Source organism: Cavia porcellus, unplaced genomic scaffold (assembly GCF_034190915.1).
Source record: "Cavia porcellus strain 051 isolate PalLab524CR breed Dunkin Hartley unplaced genomic scaffold, mCavPor4.1 scaffold_18, whole genome shotgun sequence".
Classification (NCBI taxonomy): domain Eukaryota; kingdom Metazoa; phylum Chordata; class Mammalia; order Rodentia; family Caviidae; genus Cavia; species Cavia porcellus.
Genome location: NW_026947501.1, coordinates 54,799,225 through 54,814,898, shown reverse-complemented (window position 1 = coordinate 54,814,898; position 15,674 = coordinate 54,799,225). Strand labels below are relative to the sequence as shown.

The window sequence follows — 15,674 nt, the reverse complement described above, 5'->3', positions numbered from 1 at the left end:
TTTTCAACTTGGGTTTCCAGTCCACCTTCTACGCTTAAGGTCAAACTTTCTCAACACACAAGTATTTGAGCTTTATCATCCCAGTGGCTTCAAGTTTTCCCAGGGGGTGCTGCCTGGCCTCGTGGGCATCCAGCCCCCGACGGACATCTTCCTCCCCTTATGCTGCCCACCATTGGATCCTTTTCTGCCATGGTCCCTGAAATCACAAGGCAGCCTGAAAGACAGAGTCGTCGTACCACGCGAGGTGGGGGCACACTCAGGGTGGTAAGGCTGTGACCCAGATGTCATATCCAGCTCCGCCTCCAGCTAGAAAGTGTCCCCCAACACACAAACCTCCTAAACTGAAAAATATTAAGATTTCATCAAGCACAAATTGACTACTTCAAAATCAGTCTGAAAAAAATTAGTTGCCCCGTTAGGGAAAAATTATACCTCCTTACTTCAAATCATAAATAAAAATAAATCCAAAATGATTTCATATTTTAAACTTCAAAAATAAAATTATAGAGCATCATTAGAAAAAATGACAATATTTTTCCCAAGTGAGGAGTAGGGATAGACTTTCTAAGTAAGGTAAACTTCAGGGCTAAAAAGGAAAATAATAATTGTTTTTGAACATTTCTATAATATAAAAGACGTGGCAAACAAAATAAAAATGATAAGCTAAGAGAGACATCATCTATTAAAAGTGCAAAATCCAGGATATTAGTAGAACTTTATTGAACAACAGGAAAAAAATGAAGGGGAAGGTAGGGAGATAAACAGGAGGCCAAAGATGTGGACAAACAGGATAAGTATGTAATTTATAATGAAGCAATTAGTAGACCACTGGCCTTCTTTTTAAAACAGATCTCCTCAGCAGTGCAGTGCCTGCCTGGCAAGCTCGAGGTCGTGAGTTCGATTCCTGGTACAAAAATCAATAAATCAATTCTCTCCAGGACAATTTGATAGTCAACACCTTTGTTATTCAAAAAATCAGTTTCTGTGAGCTGAACATAATGCTTCATATTTTTAAAGGCATGGCTATAATTTTATTGGATGTATGCCATAAAACTCCTCAGCAGGGGGAGGGCAAATTTTAAGTACACCCTGAAGTGCAGAGCCCTTCTGGAGAGAGACCCGCTGTGTATGGCTGGCTAGGCTACAGGAAGCAAAAGCCAGGGGGTGCAGCTTCAAGCAGCAGTGATGTGGGAGGTTCATTACACGTAACCCCACCCCCCAGGGAGACGATCTGTCTTATTTTCTTCCTTTTTTACGGATAAAACTCCAAACTATCATCAAGATAGCCACCAGAGTGTCCCAGGACACCACAGAGCTTTTTCCCTGTCCTGGGGCAACTGACACTCAGGGCACCTCTCTCCTTAGGGCAATCTTTCACCTGGTGCTTTTCTATTTTCTTTACACAGCATTTTGGCTTAAAGTAAGATCCCCATCACACAGAGACGCTGGTTTGTTTTTTTTGTTTTTTTTTTTTTCAGAGTCTTTTCTCTGCTTTAAACCAGGCCTTCAGTTTTACAGTAAAAGCATTAAACATTTAGAAGCTGGCACTTGTAGCCCACGATGGGGACCTGGGGGCCTTCATGGCAGGTGCACCTTCAGCCCAGTCCCCTGGGCCCCCCACTGTGGTCCCCTGTGCCTAGGAAATACCCAGTAGGTGCTAAGCAAGTGGGCACTGACCCTCCAGGTCGCCCCAGTTCTTGGTCCTCCTTCCTCACCTCCTGCCTTTGAAGACACAGTTTTACTCTCTTGACAAATACTCACCGCTGAAGGCTACCCCTGCTACTAAAATAACTTTCCATGAAATACTCTGAAAGAAGCGTCTTGACAGTAAATGCCATGATATTATAAGAAATGCCCGTGTTTGTGTGCGGTTACGTCTCGTGTAACTGACTCCACGGGGTTTTCGAGGTGATAATGACTCGTTTTTGTCATTTCCAAAACCCAACATTCTTTCATTATAATGTGGCGCCTTCTCAGTTCTTTAAACTATTTTTCTCTTCCAGTTCTCATGAACTGATGGTTCCTGTTTTTCTGAACTCATTGTCAAAGCCATGTTCTGCTGGTCTCTGTGTCACCCTCGTTCTAGAACTAAGACACAGGCCAAAAGCCCCTGCCTAAGCTGAGACTCTGAAGCCCCTCGGAAACCCCTCTGTCCCCTCTCTTCAAGTCATCATTTGGGGTGATGTTGTGAGCACTGGAGGAAGGGAAAGGAGCAGGAAAATGACAGTGTGGGTGAAAGTTTCTACTACCGCATGAGACTCTTGGTGAGATGTTTGCCTGTGCTCTGAGCCTGGGGATGACAGCCCCCAAAGGCCCTTTGTGGAGACACACTCTTGTGGCCACCAGTGTGGAGATCACATTTGGTATATAAGGATGAAGCAAGTCTTTTTTTTTTTCTTTTTTTAGCAAATGTAAAAGCCAACTTCCAATTTTGAACCTCATTTTCTGCAACTCAGGAAAAGTTAAAATGAACTGAGAACCTTTGACTCATGGAAATCAAAAAAGGATTCATCACTATGTCTGATTCCAGCCCCTCATCAGCAGACGTTCCTGAGCAGCTGGGCCACGCCAGCAGGGCCTGGGACAGGTGAGCCTGATCCTGGCAGCCCCCTCTAGCACATGTAAGGCAGTACAGTAACGCCGTGTTCATATGCAGGTGCTGCCACACAATGCCACAAATGAAGTGGCTCAAGCTACAGACATTGTCCGCGTCACGATCCAGAGGCTCAGCAGGACTGGATTCCCTCAGAAGGGAGGATCTGCCCCAGGCTGCTCCCTGGGCTCCTGGGGTGCATCAGTCTCTACATTTCCTCTGCTTGTAAGGACACCAGTCACCTTGGCTCAGGGGCCCACTCTGCTCCAGTATGTCCCCTTCCCAGCTAATTGCTGATTGCTTCTATAATGCCTAATAAGGTCACATTCTGAGGTATGGGGAGCACATGAATTTGGGAAGACCCAAGTGAACCCAAAGGCCCGCTGTTAGATGACTCAGTGTCTGGACTCCTACTCACTTTCTATGTCATTTCCTCTGCCATCCTCTCGTCTCCCCCAAGTCCTTCCCCTGGAAACGGTGGCTTTCCCATTAAGTGCTAGTCACTTGCTTTGTTTCCTGTGTCAAAGTGTCTGCTAAAGAAGAGCCAAATTAAAGACTGCTAAAAGCAGGGTGCTCCGGGTAGCTGAAAATCCCACTGCTGATTACAGGGTCTACTGGAGAGTGGTCCTCACAGAGGACCCACCATTCTACTGGCATCTGGAAGGAACAGGTGGGGCTTGGGTTGCTGTGCTCAGCAAGTATCAGCCACCCTGGGCCTCCATGTCACCTTCCACTCTAATAGTGCTATAAGGTGGAGTCCAGGAAGCACCACAGGTCCCAGAGGCCATTGCTGTGAGAACAGCTGCCCCTTCCCTTCATGTGGGTTGCTGTGTGCACCCAAAAGTCCCCTGGAGGCAGGCAGAGTGGCCAGGGGCTTAGAGGAGGAGCCTGTACAAGTTAGCATGGCCACTACCATCATGAGGATGCCCGCTGTCACTGGAGAGCTTTGTTTCAAATGTTCCTGAAATTTCCTCTTTGGGACCTCCAATCTTCACTTTCTCATCCACCTGTTTTATAAATGCAATTCAGCTTTGGGATGACTCTGGGCATCTGGGACCCTCACGAAGCACAGTGTCCAGAACACTGCTCTCATATCGAACTGTCACTCTAGAGAATGGAGTCCCTGTCCCTTGAGAGTATACCTCAAAACCACCACTGATCCTAATGATGGCAACTCACCACTCAGGTCCCCTGGGGCTTTTCTGGGGACAGGAGACCATACATGGTGGCTTCCCTGTGTGCAAGGCCTCCTATCTACCAGTTTCTCACCTCCTCTGGGAACACCTAGATGAGTGCAGGGTCCAACCCACAGGGCCAGGGATCAGCTAAGCCAGCCACACAGAGTACAAGCGCTCAGTGGCCCCCAAATGGCAGCTGTGCTAGGGACACACAAGAGTTAACACTAAAAAAGTACAGTGGGGCCAGGGTGTAGCTCAGTCCCCAGCACTGCAAAAAACCCAAAAAACATATTTGCAATTTTTGTGAAAAATCAGGTAGGAAAGAAAAAGGTTCATCCCGCTTTGCTTACATTTGCATAAAGAAACTGAAACGATCCATGAAAATGGAAGCAAGGGTCATAGAGGGAACCAGAAACAAGATGGGTAGAGAGTGTTTCTCATGGGATAACTTCTCAAAAGGTTTCATTTTTAATCACATGTAAAAATGAATTAATGCTGGAAAATGCTAGTCCTTTATTTGCCTCACGGGCAGAAAAAAAGATCCTGTCTGCCCCCTTAGAAGCTGTCAGGAGCTCACCTGAGTCAGGTACAGCCTGGAGGTGTCTGCTGGGGCTTCAGGGACCAGCTGGGGACACATCACAGGGCCTCAGAGGAAACTAAGACCACAGCAGAGTTTCCCTGGCAGGGAATTGTATCCTTTAGGAAATAATTCATTTGGACACTCCCAAAAAGATTTCAATTTGCATGTGGCATTGGAAAAACAGAACCCAGAGAAGGCTGACCAAACACAGCCCATTGGAGACCCATAGGGTCTAGGAATTTGGATCTGCAGTGCACCTTCAAACTCTCAAGGACCTCAGTTTGCTCAGCAGTAACCATAGGGTTTACCATACTCAGCCTTTGAGTGAGACATTAAATAAATTCACAGACACACACACCTGGCCTATGAAGGTGCTCCACAAATAGAAGCTTCTCCATTTCCCACTGCTGGGACACCCTTTCAAAATCAAACTGACTCACTCTGAACAGTAGTGTGCTTGGTCCCTCCTAACTTTAGCATGCCTCCAGCATGAGGAGTAAAGGGCTCTACTCTCCCATCAGCAGAAGACTAGGGAAAAGTACAGTTATCTTTTGAATCATTTTGCTCAGATGACACTGGGGCTCTATTTTCTGAAATATGAAGAACAATTTCTACTTCACTAAGACATCCATCATCTCCTGCCAGCTTTCCATTTCACAGAGAATGACAGAAATTAGAGCTGAAAGATGCTGATGATTTTGGCAGTTGAAAGGCAGGTAGAGGTGAGGCTGTACCCAGAGGGGTAAATGACAGTAAAGGCAGCTATCTGTCCCCTCTAAGTGACCATCCCTAATCTGTCCAGGGCCATTATGATAAGCTCAGCCAGTGAGCAGACAGGGCAGATGATACACACTTTGGGCAGCTGAGACAGTCACTGGCAGCATCGTTAGTCACCCAGGATGTCCTGGTTTGCAGTCACCTTTCATGCTGCGGGTGGCAGTCTGCCCTCATCCGCATGTCACTTCTTCCCTCCACGAATCTGACTCTGAGCAGGCACTTCCGGGGACTTCAAAGAGATCCTGCATGGAGAGGAAATCAGCTGCCCATCTGTTGGGCAGAACCCTGCAGCACCAAACTGAAAGGGCTGAGTGGAGTCAAGTGTGTCTCATCCACGAACTGTAAGGAGACAGTTGTATATAAGCAATGATGGTAACTAACCATGTGTTTCAGGCATGGATGCGGAAGGTAACTTACTGCTAGCATCTGATAACCAGCTGCCCTAGTCACCCTTTCAGGTCCTTTAGGACAGAGGGAAGACAGAAAGATTAAAGAACAGGACGCATCTGAAGACTGGTTGAGAAGCTAAATTGTCCCCCACCTATTCCACTGTCTATATACACTCTACTGCAAGTGTTTTGTGCTTCCTTGGCCCTCATCAGTGAAGCATGTGGTAAGGGAGTTATTTGTATCAAGAGGTGCCTGAGAATGCTGGAACAGAGGGAACAATCTCTGGTGGAGTGCCACAGGTCTCTGCTCTCGGTCTCCACAAATCCAAATGATTAGGTAAAGGGGAAACCTCTCCAGCTTCATATTTTAAATTAAAGAAGCTATGAGTCAAACCTAGATTAAAATAAGGATAGGATACAGTTCTACTAGAGTTAAAAAAACTCACACACACACAAAAATCAAACACACATAAGCCACCACCTCAAATATCCAATGAGATCCATGTGGCTTTGTGGCTTGTCCCCACACCAAGACAGAGAGTGAGCTGGCCAGGAGGACAGTGTGGGTCCAGATCTAGGTGTGGCATCACTCTCAAACTAGTGTTCTGAACAACATAGGTCATTGTGCTCACCCAAAGGACAACATTGCCCACGAAGGCAGAATCAGGCCAGGAGAGCTGACACGATGGGATGAATCTGTTTCTAGAGCAGCTAAGGCATAGAACAGCTTGAACACGAGGTGAAGGTCAGAACTCAAGTGGTCCAGGGAGTAAGCCAGATGCATGCGTGGAAGGCAGGCGCATGCGTAGACAGAGGAACGCTCGTGCTTTGGAAAAAAGCGCAAGCGTGGAAAACAATGGCGCTGGCGTGGAAAACAGCTGCGGGCATGGTGGAAATGCATCGCACCCTTGGCCCTCACCTTCCAGAATAGGACAAATGCACAAAGAATCTGACGGAATATGTGGAATTGGGATTATCCAGAGAATCATTGTTGTGACCGAGTGTCTTTAGGGCAGACTCGGGTGCCAAATGTCTTAAGTGCTAGACATGAGTGATGGCTCCGACTGGATATCTTGGCTTGTGCTGCCATCCGGAAGGGAAACCTCGGTCCAGAGCGGCAGTCCAGGAACTCACCCAGAGTTTCCACAGCGGCCAGTGCCCTCCCCACACCAAACACCCTAGAGTTTGGAGAGAAGAGCATGTTGGTAATGATAGTGACTCCAAGCTGCATGGTGTCTCCTCTGGGGTCACATCCAAGAGGTCTGATGGATCATCAGAGGGATAGGTGACTCGCTTGTGGCCACACAGCCATAGTGAGAGGAAACCAGAACTCAGCCTGGGATTCTGACCACATGTCTGAGCAGACGCAGTTCTGGGTCCCCCAGTTCTCTCTGCGTGTCTCTCTGAGTCTGCCATATCCATCTGGGAAAAACAAACCAACACATGCATACTCAAGCTCACTCCTCTCAGCGTGGAAGTGGACTCATCAGGGAAGACCCTCTGCCACTCTAGCATGCCCCCCAGCTCCTCTGTCCCCTCCGCTCACCACTTCCTCACACCCACTTCTGCTCATCTCCTGCTACAATGGTCTCTGCAGACTTTGTTGCACAATGAGTGGGACAAACAGAGGCATGGTGGAGTTCTCCTCTGGAATATGGTAAGCTGCCTCTGGGATCAAACCAAGAGGCAGGGAGATTGTGGGATTCCTGGGATGTCAAATTTAGAGGAGAGGCTGGGGATTTAGCTCAGCAGCATAAGGCAAGTACACAGTCATGAGTTCAATCCCCAGTACCAAAAACAAAAAAAAAAAAAAAAAGGAGAGAGAACCGATCACAGCTGGCATAGATCTGGGGTCAGAGAAATGTCTGTGCTCAGGAGCCATGGCCAAAAGATAACTGATTCCCTTAAGACAGCCAAGATAATTGAACACCCACAGTGACCTACCGTGTACAGTCCTGAGAATTTGTCCTATGGTAATTGCCTTTGACTTCGGAGCAACCCTTTGTGGTAACCATCCTGTATTCCCAATTTACAGATTAGGAAACGGAGGCTGAGTGTTGAGTAATTTCCTTGCATGCAGCAGGTAGCTGGCCACACTAACGATGGCCCAGTGGGAGCTTCATCATGGGCTGTGTGGCCTCCTCAAGGACATGGTTTAAGAATCTAGAGCACAGAGCTCAGCACTTGGGGAGGAACTAAGGGCAAAAACCTGGAATATGAAGGGTAGGGTCAGGGAAGGACAGCACCAGGGCTTAACCCATAATCCCTGCCATGTAGTAGATGTTCTCTGTGCCTGAGACAGCTTACACTTTGTAGAAGAGAGGCAGCTTGAGCAGCCAGGACAGAAGAGAGAAAGGCTCAAGCCTGAATGCCATGCACCACCTTCAGTCACCTCATCCCTGCAGGGTGTGTTTTTCTTAGCATCTGCCTGAGCATCATTTAGTGCTTCTCCCTTCAAAAGCTGTTCAGAGACAAGCTTGGGGGACTTGTAGGACACCAACAGGAGCCAATCTCAGGCTTCTGCACATTGGTCTACTGTGTCCTTGGAGTAACTTTATGGGAATAAATTTGTACACTTGGTTCACACAAGAGCCATTGCAGGAACTCTAGCAGAGGTCTGAAATTATCCATAGTACCTAACTTTCTGTATCCGATTTTTCCTAGACAATGATTGTACGATAAAGTTAAATTTATAAATTTGGCACAGTAAGAGATAAGTACTACTAATGAAATAGCATAGTTATATTACATTGCTAGCATCATTCTTGTGCACTGGGTCATTATTAAATACAATAAGAGTTACTTGAACTAAAATATTGTGATTGATGCTTTGACAGTCTGGTAAAACAGACTACAACTAAGTAACAAATAGCCAGGCAGTGTGTACAGCCTGGATTCACTGGACAAAGGAGTGATTCATGCTTCAGGGAGGAGAGAATGGGACTGAGAGATTTCATCACACCACATAGCATGACACATAATTTAAAATTAATCAACTGTTTGTTTCTGGAACTTAGCATTTTTTGGACTGTTGTTGATTGAGGATAATTGACACCAGGAAAGAGAAACCACAGACAGGAAACCACCGGAAAGCTGTCCACTTCCACACAGGAAATTTCATGCACAGACCTGGTAGCTTGTAGCTATGTGTAGCTTACAGTTACATTAATTGACATTAAATACAACTCCAGTTGGCTTGCTAGTCCCACTGGCCACATTTCTCTCACTCAGCAGCTACACGCGGCTTGTGGCAGAAAAGTTCCATTGTTTCAGAAGGTCCCATTGGACAGTGCTGCTTGGGCGGTTGAAAAGCCACAAGAAGTCACCGCACGCCTTCACCGGCCCCTCAGGGCTTTCGCTTTCTGCCTCCTCTCTGTGCCTTTCGCTCCTTCCCTGGCCTAGGCAGCGCCCTGCTGGACAGGCAGGACTGGCCCACAGAGGCTAGGCACACACATGGTGGCACTGTGACACATTTCTGAGGCTGAAATGAGCAAGCTGAGCACACCAGCAGTATCCCAAAGCCAAATCACTCCTAGATGACCTACAGATTTATCTCACCAGTGATATCTTCTACCTCCCTCTGCTCCATTCAGGCAGATCAACTGCCAAAATAAGTCAAATCTCCAGGCAAAAATGCCTGCTCTCACCAAGGCCTTTGGCCATCTTCCTGTGCTGCTATCTTTAGCACCAGCTTCCTTCCTCCAGCTTACCTAATGACTTCAATGAGGCTGCTGGAGCTCCAGCTATTCCCTCTCATTTGGAGCAGGAGACAGAAGCTAATTGGTAAACAAATGGTTAAGTCTCTTAAATGGTTTTTTCTTTTAAAGAGCTTTCTCAGAATCTCCAGCAAACCCTTCTAGTCTCAATCTTTCTTTGACCATCCAATCTGAAAAGGAGCCTGAGAAACCCAATTTTTAATAGAAAATATTGCTGTCCTTGGCAACATAAAAGTTACTGTTGGGCCAGGCATATAACTCAGCAGCACAAGCACCTGCCTCACAAACACAAGGTCCTAAATTCAATTCCCAGTACCAAAAAAAGTTATTCTTGAAAACAGAGGAAGCAGGAGAATGGACGTGGGGCTAGATCTGTATTAAATAGTATTCTTTGTCCTGGGGGGAAACTGTGGACTCACTCAGCTCCTCAGTGACCAGGTCCACTTGGAAAAATAACCAGAAGCAATAGAAAGAGAACCAAAGGAACAGATCTCACTATGTAGCTCAGGCTGCCCTCATAATTACAATGATCTTCCTGTCTCAGCCTCCTGAGTGCTGGAATTCCTGGCAGGTGACATCACATCTGGCACATTTAGTTAATATTTATCATTCACTGATAAAATGACACGGTCCTACTCACCAGTGTACTAGTGCCGGCTCCATTCTAGGGCCTTTGGACCTAGGAGCCCACTCTGTCCTCACAGTCTCGTGTGTATGTATGTGGTAGGTTCTGTACCTATCACCCACACAGGACTGTGCCCTGTGCCCCTGTGCCCCTGTGCCTAGGCTCCTGGCATACCATCCCTCCCCGCCAGCTCTTCCTGCTTCCATACACTTGGTCCAGGAAGCCCCAGACCTGGCTCCAGTGCCCAGGCTCCACAAGACATAGCTCCATGCGGCTCTTGGCTCTAAGGCCCTGGAGTTGTTCATACAATCCAGCCTGCTCCATGGCTGAGAAGCAGATGCGTCCCTTGTTACCTGTCAGCATGGCCAGGACAAAAGGTCGCCTAAGAACACTGGGAAGGGAGTTTGCTGTCTGGAAGGCAAAGGTGATGGCCAGAGCTCCAGCAGCTTCCTTGAAAGCCTAAGTAAGACAAATTGGAGAAAGGAAGCCAGAGCTCAATATGACAGAGCAGGAAGATGGATGAGCCAGCTGCCTGATGACCTTGCCCTGTAAAACTTGCTTCCTGTCTGAGAAAAGTGCAGGCAAAGGAACAGAACCATCTCTCCGTGTGAGAGCAAGTAAGCCGGACTCTTTTTCGAGTCGCCACTATTTTATAAATTTGCCTTTACATCTGGCAGAGAAGCCCATGAAGCTCTCACATACTTTGTCACTTGTCCAATGAGAGGAGCTAAAATGGTGTTTCCTGCCATCATGGAAAATCCCAAGATTGTAAGGATGACAATATTTTTTAAAGGCCAAGTGGGGGAAAGGCAGAAGCGATCACTTCCAGGTGATCACTTCCAGGTAATCGGTGCGGAAAGCAGAAGATAAGCAGAAAAACCACAGCGGTGAATCCGCCGCCACCCTTAGCTTTCCTGATCACAGCAAGGAGTAGCATCTACTTCTTCATCAGGAGGAATCCTCCGAGGGCGACCAGGTCCACTCCTCCTTCCTGTAGGCCCAGCTTCCTGCCAACCTGGCTTTTCCTTGATTGGACTCTGTGATCCCCAGGACCATCCAGAACCTTTGGGGGTGCTGAGTCCCTGGCCTCTAAGCCCACCCATGTGGCAGAGAGGGGTCCTTAGGGTCATATGATGATAGCTGCAGGAACACCCTGCTCTCTCTCCCACTCCCTCTCCGTGTCTCTCTCTCTCTCTCTCTCTCTCTCTCTCTCTCTCTCTCTCACACACACACACACACACACACACACACACACACACACACCATCCACAACTCATGCAATCAACACATGCAATCTCTCCTCTGAAAGCCTGGCCATTCACAGTGGGGACATCAGAAGCCCTAAAGCTTCTGTTTCACAGGCAGGACCAAGGATGAGGCCGAGGCCTTGCCTTCAGGGCGCTGTGCACTCACGTGTGACCTTTGGAATTGGCGAGCAGGGCCCATGCCATGCTCACTCTGGTCTAGTTTTAAATGTCTCTTACCTAACTCTTTCGCTATGAGTCACCTCCCTCGTACTCTGATGATTTTCAAATAACCAGGATCCAGCTGGCTCTCACAGAACGGGCTGCGCCCCCTGCAGGGGCAGGTCCACCCAGCAGCCAGGTTGCTGGGCCTCCTAGCGCCTGCTCATGTAGGTTACACTCAAGCCCTGCTGGTCAGTCACCTGCGCCTTCTGTTTCTCCGGAGTGGCCACATGAGACTCCCCTGTCACCTACGCATCTCAGAAGCGGCTGCTGTGTGGGACTCCTAGGACTCTGACTAAGGCAAGCGACCTTCCTGGGAACCCTGGGGGGGGGGTCCAGTGGAGCACATGTAGGTTACCACCATGTGCTTAAAACTGAACAAACTGAGAGCTGTCCTTTTGTGATGATGCTGATGATAAAGACGATGGTATGACATCTGGAACCTGAGAGTCCCTGGAAATAGCCCGTCTTTGCCTTATGACTGCCTCTCTGGGAGGGTAAGGCTTGTCCTGGGCTTGTAGACACACAAGGGGCTCGTTCCGGAGGCATAGAATCGACTCATAATGGATTCCCAATGCCAGGGTGACCTCTAGACAGGTCCAGATCCACCTCTAGACAGGTGACTTTGCTCCTCACAGTTATGGCATCTCCTGTAACTCGTGCGCTAACCACAAGCTCACAAGACTCAGAGGGCTGGTGCAGTTATGATCCTCATTTCACAATGAGGAGGGCGGGACACGGGGAACTTAAGGAACTTGCCTTGCCCAGGGGTGAACAGCTCCATGCAGCTGCCAGGGTTGGGAACACAGCTAGGCAGGAGGTACTCAGAGCCCAGGCCTCTTGGAGACATGGAGAAAGTGGGCGGCAGGGTCACCAAGCCACCAGCTATTCCTTGGGTAGAGAGCCCCATACCAATAGGACCCTGGGCCACTAACTTCCTGATGTCTCCAAACCCTGGGCATTTTCTTTTTATAGTAGATGGCCTTTTAAGCTCTGTGCTAGTTTCCACCGTGGACCATGCCCTGCTTTACCCACTGCCTGTCACCAAGCAGAGTCAGCCCCCCTGGCAGTTGGCACACCCTGTTCAGACATGCCCTGTTTTCATCTCCTCAGTGACCTCACCTCTGGCCTTGTTCAGTGACTTTATCCTGCTGGCAAACGGGATCATGTTGGTTCCCTCCTGCTTGTTTCTGTGTAAGAGGTCACTTGAGTCCCAAATCCACACAGCTGCCTGAATCCTCCATGTAAGAACACAGCCAGTGTCCAGACCAAAATCAGCCAGCCGGAAACCCTTTCCCAGGCCTCCCAGGAGAGCTTGCAGCCTGCAGCCCAGTGGCAGACCGCACACTGGGGACCTGTGCAGGGACCAGCAGCTTCTCTGAGCTGGGAACCAGAGCGTGGTATGCACACCCTTGGGCTCACTGTGATCTTGAGTGGTGTTTGTGGCTCTCATATACAATATCCATGAAGGTAGCATTTCTCTGGCATTCACCAAGGGATACCCAGGGCTGGCCTGGCACCTTGAGAAGAGCTGGTGTCTGTCCTTCGGAGCTCGGCCCCAAGGGAACACTCCCCGCCGACCTTGGAACACAGGATCCCTCTTTTAAAATGATCCAGCTAACCCAGGGCCACTACCCAGTGCCTTTGAGGCCAGAGTACTGAGGACATACTAACCCATATCCATGGCACCCTTCTACTTCGGGCCTGGTGCTGAGCACTGGGCAGATACTCCCTGAGCCGGGGCCATCTGTGGCAGTGGGAACGTGGCTCTGGAACCCCCATCAGCCTGGGGACTGAGCCTCCCTCCAAAGGCCCATCCAAGGCTTGTGGCTCAGGGTGTGGCAGGGCCTGTGATCTGGAGGGCGGACCCCACCCATGGTTATCTAAACTCAGAAAAACAATCCTGAGCAGACAAACAGAGCGGCAAGGGGACCAAGTCCCCCAGGGCAGCTGCTGAGTGCCCACCCACAGCCCCAGAATTTTTTTAATTCTTTCACCCTTTCCCTCACTGTGTTTCTAAGAAGAGTGAGGTGCCAGGGAAGTCTTCCCCTCGGGACCTAGCTCTCAGCTCTTAAGCTGACTGAATCTCCTCACACGACCTGTCACTAGCAGGATGCAGCTTTGAAATTCGCGGCCTCACCCCATCCTCCCACCCAGTCCCCAGGCATCTGTGACCCGGAGGCATCAGCACAGGATGCTGTGGGCAGCTGCCACTCTGGGCATCCTGGTCCTCCCTAAACAGCACGTTTTTCACTTAATGAAGTCCAACCAGTTCCTCCAGACTGAACCTAACAGTCATCAGCAGGCGCCAAAGGAGATGCAGGAGACACCAAACTCCTCATTCCAGACACAGACACAGAGACAGAGCCATTAGAAAAGTGAGTCCTAGCCACAGCGTAAGCTGACACAAAGCTGAGAGTTCGTCCGCCCCTGGGGTGGTGGGTGACATTCAGTGAACAGAAGACTGTGCAACCAAGCCCTGGGTGTGTGTGTGGGGGGGGATGCTGGGGGACCCCTGCTTTGCTCAGGGGCTGATCAGAGCTGCTCCAATTATAGAAAGCAGTGCTGACTCATTATTACCCCCCAGGAAGCCCGCACACTCAAACACCAGCACCAAAAAAGCTCCCTGTCATGCCCTGCTGGCTCGGGTGCTACTTTTTAAGCAAATTATTTTTTAAAAAATGTTTATCATAAAGTATTTATGACATTTTAACCGTTTCATTTACAGTAACCAGAACATTTAAAAACATGTTTCCTGTATTTTACTTAACAGTAAAGCTAACCTCCATCAGAATAGTAACTCGGAGAAACAGCCACCGAGGTCGAGTCTGACCTCAACCACTCCAAACAACCCCATCCTCAGCCTTCTTCCTCCCAGTCCTCAGTCCTCACCCCCAAACTATTTCTCATTTTGATTTTTGCCACCGCATGAGACTTTCAGTGTTCAGGGAAAGGAAAAGACATAAAATGAGCTCCTGGGGGCGGCTCATGCATGTCTGGAGAAAGAAGCCAAAGTTCTGCCTTGTCTTTGCATCTCTGGCACCAAAGCCAGGAAGTCAGGCAGCTCAGACCGGACCGCTCAGACCAGGCAGCCAGAAAGGGCTCAGGGCTCTTTCCTCCACCGCTGAGAAGCGGAAGCTCTCTCAACCTCAGCAGCCCTGGGTTAGCACAATTTCACCCACCTCAGTCTCCGAGCTTTGCGTTGGCTTCTGGAAAGCAGTCCCGGACAGCTCACTTTCCAGACAAGCACTGCTATCTCTGCCATCTGTTCCAAGACCACATACGGCGCAGAGAGCACCTACGCTCCTCCAGTGAACAGCTAGACAACTCCTCAGAGAGCTGGGCTCACACGGTCACCCTGGGGGGTGAGGGCGGACCCAGTCACTTGGCTAAAATTACAGATCTGCAGTCTAAACGGAACGCAGCGTCCACTCAAGGACAGGGCAGCTTTGACACAGCTCAGACCCTGAGCACATGCAGAAGTCATGGGAAAATGTCAGAAACATACTCACCAGGGAGAAGCTGAGGGCTCCCCCTTCTCAGCAACTATCCTGTGACTGTCCCCGAGGCATGCAACGGGCTCAGGCACAGCTGCTGTGTGGCTTGAAACTTAAAAAAAAAAAAAGGCAGCCACGGTACCGTCTCTTCGTCCCCCCATTCCCAATGATGTCCACACAATTAAGACCAAAAAAAAAAAAAAAAAAAGCGCACACACCTCAGCCTACATTCTCATTGGGACGAGATGACTCATGCTGACTCAGAGTGGCCACTTCCTCTCCCGACATTCTCTTCATACTTGTGAGCTGGGCTGGTCCGGTTCCCAGGGTCTCCGCCGCCCTTCCGGAATGAACAGCCTGCCTGACCCCGAATGCCTGTGTAGCCCAGGGATTGGCTGCACTGGGGAAATGCCTCATTAAGGGGACTTGGGAACAACTGGAAAATAAAAATGCACGAACCTCGTGTGCATTTGAATGTCAAATACACACTAAAACCGTGGGACGCGTTGCAAAGTTCAGAGAGGGAAAGGGCGAGTTGCTGGCTAATTCTCTGAGGCATCTGGGTTTGCTCTGCTCTGCTAATGCTTGACTTCAGCACAGGGTCTTTCCTGCATCTCCTCTGATCTAAAAAACAGTTGAAGGGGCCTCAAATCAGCGCCTCCTAACGTGTGTGGATGAAGGTATGACACTCTGACTTCTGAAAACTGTTGCTGAATGTTTACATGCAAGAAGCGGGAGCTGCCCAGTTCTCTTTTGAATGATGCAGAGGGAGGGGCCACCTTCCGCCACTTAGAGCGTTTTTCAATTACAAGAAGTGCTGGAGAGAGCCACTAAGGGCTGCTGTGACTGCAGT

At 49.1% G+C, this 15,674-nt stretch overlaps 1 pseudogene; it reads right to left on the bottom strand.

The window, feature by feature from the left end:
* LOC106026542 (heterogeneous nuclear ribonucleoprotein A3-like) overlaps positions 1-15,031 on the bottom strand; it is a 227,102-nt pseudogene extending 212,071 nt beyond the window's left edge.
* Positions 15,032-15,674: the final 643 nt, after the last annotated feature.